Genomic DNA, 8,625 nt, shown 5'->3' with positions numbered 1-8,625 from the left:
GCTGAGCTAAATCCCCAGCCCCTCTTTAACAGCTTTTAATAGTCTGTTCTTTTGCTAAATTTCTGGGATCTTGATTATTATATGGCTGGGTGTAAATTTATTTTGGGTATGGTTAGTTGGTTTTCTGTATGCCTCACTTACCTGTATGTCTGATTCTTTTTCCATGCTTGGGAAATTTTCTGCTATTTCTTCTGAAAATAGTCTTTTTATGTCATTTGTGTTGACTTCTGTTCTTTCATTGACACCTATCAATCTTTCATGGTTTTTCCTTTGCATCATCTTGCAGCTGTTGAATTATTTCCTGGTTCCTTGTTATTTTTAAGGGATCCTTCCTTTCATAATCATTAGCTGTAATGCTCTCTTCAAGACCTGAAAGTCTATCTTCAGCTTCATTCATGCAGCTTTGCCAGTTTTCTATGGGATTTTTAATTTCCTGGATATCTGCTTGAATCTGTTTCATGCATTATAATTTTTTCCTATATTGTCCATTCAAGGTTTCTATCATTATCCTATGCTCCTCTTTTTTTAATCTACATCTTCTTTAGATATGCTGAGCAATTCTTTCATTATTGTTGTCATTCCTTTTTACCTGAGAGATTATTTCTGATCTAATTACTTCTATGGCCTGGTGGAGTTGTTTCTTTACTTCAGTTGCTATCATTTCAGAAATTTCAGGTGTGTGGCTTCCAGGCTCTTCTATATTGATGTCTCCTGGACTTGTTCTGGGTGGGGTGGAGCTCTGAGATTGCATTTTGCTCCTTTGTTTTGTCATTTTCAAATACCCAGAGGTTCTCCAGGGCTCAGCCTCACTCCACGATGATTTGGGAGTGGCTGGGCAAGGCTCTTGAAGCTCCCTGGTGCTCAGTGTGGCTTCTGCAAAGGAGTGGGGATGTGGAGCATGTTCACCAAGGCTCCCCAAGCTGTCTGGGGCTCAGCTTGGCTCCCACATCTGTGGAGGGGTGGGGGCACAGTCAGCAAGCTTCCTGCAGCTGTCCAGAGTTCAGCTTGGCTCCCATGCTGTTGAGCCACATTATATTAGGCCGTACAGTGGCAGCATGATAAGATCAAGTTGCTAGATGATAGAAGATCACTATTTTTTAAGGTCTCAGCATATATTAGTACAATAAATCTAGCTACCAGAGCAAATAAGACAGCATGCAGGCAAGATTCTTTTGGTTGTGATTGTTACTATATACCAAGATGGCACAATAGTTTTTGAAAGTTTCTCTTTTTGTAGATCTTTGGAGACATAGGAGATGTGGACTTGTATATTTAGTGATGCCAGATACTTTCAAAAGCTCACACAGAATCTGTCTTTTGGCTGTTGCCTTGTGGATTTCTTAGGTGGCCACCTAGAGTTGGCCTGTGGGAAAGCAAACTTTGAAAAATTACAAAAGTCTATATGCTATATTTTGAAATGCTAAAGCTGAGGTGTCAAAACATACTTACTGAAACAAATACTTTGCCAAAACTATAGACAAATTAAAGTTACAGAGTAACTCAGCAAGACATATAGAGCTTCCAGTGACTCATGGGTCTCAGATAACAAGCAAGCAGTAATGTGAGATTGGCTGTATTTTCTTTTCTAGCTTTCTGCTCAACATTGCCCTTTTGTGAGTCTAGTAATATGCATCTGGGGATATAAAAATTTGGTGATCATGAAAAGTAATGGGAATTTTGTTGGCATGGCTTATATGACAATGACTTGCAAGGCCAGCTTTAGGAAAAGGCACATAATACATCTCACAGGAGCACTTGTTGGTAAGTGACTTAACTACTATCACCACCATAGACATCCAACTGACAGAAGACCAGCCTTACTTGTGGGTTTATGTCCAGAGTCCTGGCCTTTCCTCAGAAGTCCTCCTCACAGCGTGGGCCACCTGGGGGTGGCTTATTAACTGGGTACCAAGGAGCAGAGCACTGCATGATGACTATCATGTGCCCTTCCCTGAGGGTCACAGTGAGGAGGAAGAGTGGCAGAGGTAAACTCAAACCCTCAGCATTTGGCAATATAGCAGCAGACAAAAGAAAAGAAAGAAAAGGATCAGGTGGGGGGGGCTGGGCTAATGGGATTGGTCATTGTGGACTCTAACTGAAAATAAAATGTTCTAGACCTAATTGATGGCCATTCCTTCTAGGAATGGGTCTAGGGAGCTGGAATGGGGAGATGAACCCACTTCCTGTCTTGGAAGTAAATATTAACCAAGTGAGGAAAATTTCAGCCATCAAGGGATCCTAAAGAACTGCATGCACTTGTAGTAATTTCAGGAATAACATGTAGTTTGCTTATGTTCTGAGGCGAGAAAGTCTATTTAAAGGAGTTTGGGCTAGGATGTAAATGTAAATTCCTGGAAATGGAAATGTTTAGACTGAATTCTTTACTCATTCCTCATGGAGCATCGAGAATAATAATTGTAAAATATAACATGTTTTATTAACTCCCTACAAAAAGCCCTCCAGTGGCTTCTTTACAGTATTTAGAGTAAAACTAAATACCCAACTTCTTATCCGACTCACTGGGTCTAAGAAGAACGTCCTTGGTTCTCTGTCCAGCCTGGAATTGGTGCTTCCTCAGAGGCACCGTGGTTCCTTGACACACTCGCTGCTCCGTACCCTGAGTCTTGGTACCCAGTGCTTCCTGTCCACCTTCAGATTTCTGTTAAATCCTGTGTTACTTTTTCAGAGATACTCATGGATCTCAACTAGAGTAATCTCTTGCTCTCCCTTACTCTTCAGTCATTTCCATTCTATAACTGGTCTCATCTTATGATTATCTCATTTATTTATTTATACATCCTCCTCTTGCTACTTCACAGATTTATGATGAAGTCCCAAGAGAGCATGGATTTTATTATCTTAGTCACCACTGTCTCCTGGCATCTAGAGCACGCTTTGGACATAGTAGGAACTCAATAGGTATTAGTTGAATAGATGAATGAACATGTTTTTCATTAGTATGAAATTTGGAAAATGCTGGTCTATTAAAATAAAGCAGGCACATAGAAAGAGATGAGCTGTAGATCTTAAAGATAAAGTGTTGAAGGCAAACTTCATTTTATGTGTTAGAAAATTCTTGACTCTGTTTACTTTCATCAAACTGTGCAGAATAGAATCTTTGATTATATCTATCTTTGTAGTTTGCTGAAAAATTTGGTGTCATAAATTTCATTCTCTAAATACAGCCATGTTTGGATGTGTTATTAATACTAGCAAACATGTATGCACCATTTAATAAGTGCCCTGCACTAACAGAAGTGCTAACTGTAGATTAAATTATACTTAACATAAGACCCTTAGAAGATAGGGAATATTATTTTTTTCCATTTTACAGATAAGCAATCTGGGGTCCAGAAAGATTAAGCTGTTTCCCAAAGTCATGAGGATTAGAAACAACAGAACTGGTACTTTCACTAAGGGAGTTTGGTTCCATGGTCCCTGCCTTTTACTTCTGTGACATTCTAATTTGTGGTCCGTTGAAGAAGTCTGAGAAACATTTATTTGCTATGTTTCAGACAAATAGTATCTTCTTCCAAACTCATTCCTATAGGTCTGATTATCCGTTTGAATCACTAAACCATTTCTCAATGTCTAAGGAATTAAAAGATATTTTTTCAAGGATGATAACTTTTATACATTCTTTAATTGTGGAAATTAGTACCTCTTGTCTTTCATTGTGTGCTCTGTGATACATGCTGATGACACCACCACTGCCTGTGTCTTGCTTCTAATAGTGACAGGCTCATGTATACTCAGCTAGTTTCATTGTAAATTAAAAACTCTGAGGCTCGGGATATAGCTCATTGGCAGAGTGATTGTCTAGCATATATAAGGCCCTGGGTTTGAACACTGGCTTTGAAAAAATATGTTTTTCCTGGCCCTATTTGCCACAGTTTTATCCTGTGACTGCTTTAGGTATGGAAGTCTGTTGTGTGAAATCATTGGGAAATAGAGCAAACTGCAACTATTGAGAAATGTTTCTTATCCTGACAATATAAGATCTTCACACAAGGTAGAAGAATGCCAGATTTTAATCAAAGTGCTGAGCTTAAGCAAAAAATTGCTAAGGAAAACCTTTAGCCCGTGTCCTTACTTTTATTTTAACCACTACAAGTGGTTTAATGTAGAAACTGATTTTTATTTTATTAGGGAGCTAATTGTTTGTACTAGGTGTACATTACATATGGTAGTTCTTCTGTAAAATAAGCCACAGGCCCTCTGATCACCAACCTGTAGTTCTCATTGTTGGAAGGACTACTTATAGCATAACATCAGGTTCTGCCATGTACTTCTGTGTGACCTGACACAAGTTATGTGAGTGGTCTGGGCCTGAGACTCCTCAGCTGTAAAACAAGGATCACAAGGACCATTCAAGGGTGCCAGTGTGGAGTCTGAGGAGACACAGGTGATGTCCATGCACATCTCAGAGGGCAGCTCTTGTTACTTTCTAGGCGCACATGCCCCCTTTTCTGTGCATTAACAGGAAGGCATGCCTTTGTTGGTTATGTAAGTCTGCTCCACCTTGCTCTAATCAAGAGCACAGAACCTCAGATCCATCCTCAAAATTTTTACCAGAGCCTTGATTTTGTAGAAAAGTATAAAAATGCCTATTTCCCCATGGATTACACAATAATAAGGTTTTTCCCCCCCCTTCCCTTTGTTATCCTTTCAGTTAGTTATTTCAGCCTATCCAAGCATTAAATCACCTCCAAAGAAAAGGTCACCCTTTCTCTGATAAAACATTTCTTGCTGTTCTGTTCCCAGAGGGGCGTGTGGGAACAACAGTCCACTAAAGGAAGCTCATGGAATGCTTGGCCTTACATTTGGTCAGTGGCCAGTCAGTCAACACAGCTTTCTGTGGATTTAGCACTAATAATTTCTCTCATGATGATACTTCATCATCAGTGGGTGAAAATAACTTCAGATGCAATAATTGGGCTCCATCAGAATCTTTATGATCTTTATGATCTTTATGAATCTTTAACCTTAACATTCTCTTTCTGCTTGGGCATTTTTTGATTGTACTATAATGAAAACAATTTCCAGTGTTTCAGACTGAAAGGATAAAACATTTTCCACTGTGATCTCAGCTACAAAATTTATATTTACTTTCCCATACTTTTTACTTTTTAACATTTATGTATTTTCAACTACAAGTATGAGGGACAGGGGTGTCATTATTACTTTCTCATGACTTTGAGTAGTGCCTATTGTAGTTTGGGGTTTTGCAAGGGGAACAATACAATACAGGACACGCTTTATAATAATCATTTGTATAAAAGTACCACAGTTTATTTATTCATTCTCCTGTTAGGAGATACTTGAAGCATTTTCAACTTTTGTTATTACAAAGCAGTGCTATTGAGAGGATTCTTGTGCAATTGATGCAATTCTTCTAGGGCACATAGGCAATGATGCCTCTGTAGTATATGCCTGCAGTGGGACTCAATTCATATGAATTTGGATGACAACAAAGCAATGCCAAATTATTTCACAGGTGTTCCACTGACATGCTTCCCAGCTGCACCTACTTTGCCCCTGGTGCTATGGTAACCTGCCCCATGTTTTATTTGTAGCAGCTGCTCTTTTAAACTTTACTCAGCTCTTATGGCTGAAAGAAGTAATATAACTTGTACCTCATGCTTCCTCCTGCAATGTGAGTAGAGTGAAGGTCTTTTAGAGAGGATGAACTACAGACCCATTTATAATACAGCACATTGCAAAGAAAGCCTGGTGTCTACACATGCAGATGCCCAGTGTTCCTCACACAGCAGTTGGAGCAGAGGGACCGTGCTGAATTCTGCATGGTCCCAGTACAATAGCAGGAGGCATCTCTTTGTGCTTCTTTTTTAGATAACATGATATTTAAAGTAGGACAATATAAATATCCTACCACCATGTTTTGAAATTCTGTATCATTTTTATTGCTCCCTATGCTGTTTGGTTTATGTATTTGTTTTTGTTATTTTGCTTTTTTAATGGAAAACAAAATTTATGTATATATATGGAGAGCTGGAATAGGTGTATTGCTGATGTCTGTGGTTTATTGAGAGGAACAGTCAGTGCTTAAAATTTTCTTGACCAGTTTTGCACTCTTGAATTTGGTAATCAGAATGATCTGAAAATAATATGCAGTATAAGAACCACTGTTGAACTTCTGCCATCTTGTATGGTGAAGCTCTGCATCATTTCCAATGTTTTATTTAAAAATTTTTTTTAATTGTACTGTCTTTGATTGTTTGATCAAGCTTACATTCTTATGTCTAGTGGACTGAGCAACTTCACTGAAGATAACAGTATGTGATATAGCAATCATTGTAAATTTCTATCATTTTGTTTTGAGGTCATGTATCATTTTTGTTGTTTTTGTGTTGTTTTGATTTTGTCTTCCTTGTTGTTTGGTCATTTTTTAAATTTTTAAAATAAAAACCATAGAGTAGGACAACATAAAATCACCCACAAAAACTGTATCCTTTCCCATATGTTACCTGTTTAAATAAATATGGTTAGAATTAGATTTCTTAACATGTCTCAGCAGTTAAATTCTTTTTATGACATCTTCATCTTTTAGGAATGTTTGTAGAGCCTTGTCTTTTCAATCTATAAGTCAAAGTTCTGTGTTTAGTCCAGTCAAGACCTATTAGGTGTATTGTTCTGGGGCACACAGCTGGCAAGTAGAGTCTGAGTTCACGCTCCTCCCTTCCTCCATTTCCCTGGATGTCTGGGCTGGCAAGAGGAGTCTGAGATCCACCCCTACTTCCCTCCACTGGTGGGACTTAGGGGGTAGAGACCTGCAGGAATGCCGGTGACACAGTAGGACTCTGGCTAAGGCACACATGATGGACAGGTAGAACTAGAGGTGTGGAAATACCCCATGCAGCATTAGTAATACAAGCCAATAAGTGATGTCTATCCTTTTTGTTTTATTCTACTCATCATCTTCCTGTCTTCCATCAACTATCTTGCTTGACTTTATGATACTTTCATGTGAATAAACATTATCTCTTCTCTTTCTAGTTCATTTCAAAACTCCTAGGCCTTCTCTTCCAATCCTTCCCTCCTGTGTCATACAGTTACCCAAAACCTGGATGATCATCCTGTGCCCTCCAACCTTGCTCCTACTGTATTTAACCTCACTCATCTCTCTATACTACTGCCTATCCTTCTGAACTCCCCACCCAATAGAGTAGAATCACTCTACTAAGTGGAAAATTATTGCATACAAGTTCCTGGTATAAGTTAGATTATATTATATTTCTGTAGACCATCCTCCTATGGTTATATATATCAGGCTAATAGTTACCACAGTTTGTCAGTAGCAAGGCTATACTTGAGTCTATTGTTATTGCCACCTAAACTACTTTAACCAGGATTTCATACATGCTATAACCTTTTTTTTTTCCCTCCTGTATGACAATACTGCAATTGTAAGTGGTCATAGCCATCATCATAGTCCAGTATTAAAGGATTGGGGCCTAAGTCAAATTGGCAGCAACTTCTCAGACTGAATATGTTGGGAAGGTAGGTTCTTGGGATAAACATAAAGACCAAGAACCACCTACATCTAGAAGACATCTGAAAGAACAGACATCTCCTAAGAAAGCCTTGACACCAGTGATAAGGCTATTTAACATAAGAAATCTATAGGCATCAACACAGGACACAAAATAAAATAGAAAATAGGAAATGACAAGATGAAGAAGTAAAATGTAATCCCAAATGCCCAGCCTACCCAGGACAAGTTCAGAGCCCAAAGAGAGAGGAAATCGGAAACCAACAAATGGAACTTTCTGAAATGAGAGCAGTAGGAGTGAAAAAACAAATGGAAGAAGCCATAGAAAAAGTAATCTCTAAGGTGCAAAAAGAAATGACTTAAAATAAAAGACATTAAAGCAGACAGAGGAAACCAAATAGAGGAGTTCAGAAAAATGATGGAAATCACAAATACCAAACATAGACAAGAAATGGAATCAATGAAACAGATCCAAACCGAAATGCAAAAGATTAGAAACTCCAATGAAAGTATATGCAACTGATTGAATGATGGTGAGGATGGAATATCAGATCTACGAGATAGGAACATGACTAGCAATCAGGAAAAAAAAGATATCTTAAAAATCACAAGAGAGGCACCAAGTGAGCAAGTGCTCCAACAGCTGCTGGTTCCGTGGTTCGAGGCCGTGCTTTACTCCCACTGCCATGGTTCCCAGCTCAAACTTGCAGAGAGAGCCGGTATTCCCATCTACTTCCTGGAGGCAGAGTGGGTGACCCAGGACCCCACTGCCATTACAGTCTGAGTCTCTACCCTCCATGCACCTGCAAAAGACAGGAGGCCCTCACTCAGCAGCCCCAGGAACTGCTTTCACTGGGGTTCGTGTGTGGGCCCTCCCTGCACATGCCCTGTGCAGAGTAAGTGAGTGCTCTAAGAGCTGCTGGTCCAGTGGTTCAAGTCCGTGCTTCATTTGTGCCCAGACCCCCTGGGGGGTCGCAGGCACAGGCAGTCTGTGATTGCTGGCCGTTTGACCTGCATCTGGTTCCTGTATGTGTCCTGAACTGACTAGAGACACAGAATCAGGTGGTTCACAAATTGTCAACCCTGCAGTTTGTGTCTGGGTTTTGCCTGTA

At 39.4% G+C, this 8,625-nt stretch overlaps 1 pseudogene; it reads right to left on the bottom strand.

The window, feature by feature from the left end:
* Positions 1–8,625, bottom strand: part of LOC102021038 — a 119,947-nt pseudogene that overhangs the window by 80,702 nt on the left and 30,620 nt on the right.

This window comes from Chinchilla lanigera, unplaced genomic scaffold (assembly GCF_000276665.1).
Source record: "Chinchilla lanigera isolate Chin_1 unplaced genomic scaffold, ChiLan1.0 scaffold00120, whole genome shotgun sequence".
Classification (NCBI taxonomy): Eukaryota; Metazoa; Chordata; class Mammalia; order Rodentia; family Chinchillidae; genus Chinchilla; species Chinchilla lanigera.
Note: the sequence above shows the minus strand (reverse complement) of the source record. Positions and strands in the feature narration are given on the sequence as shown.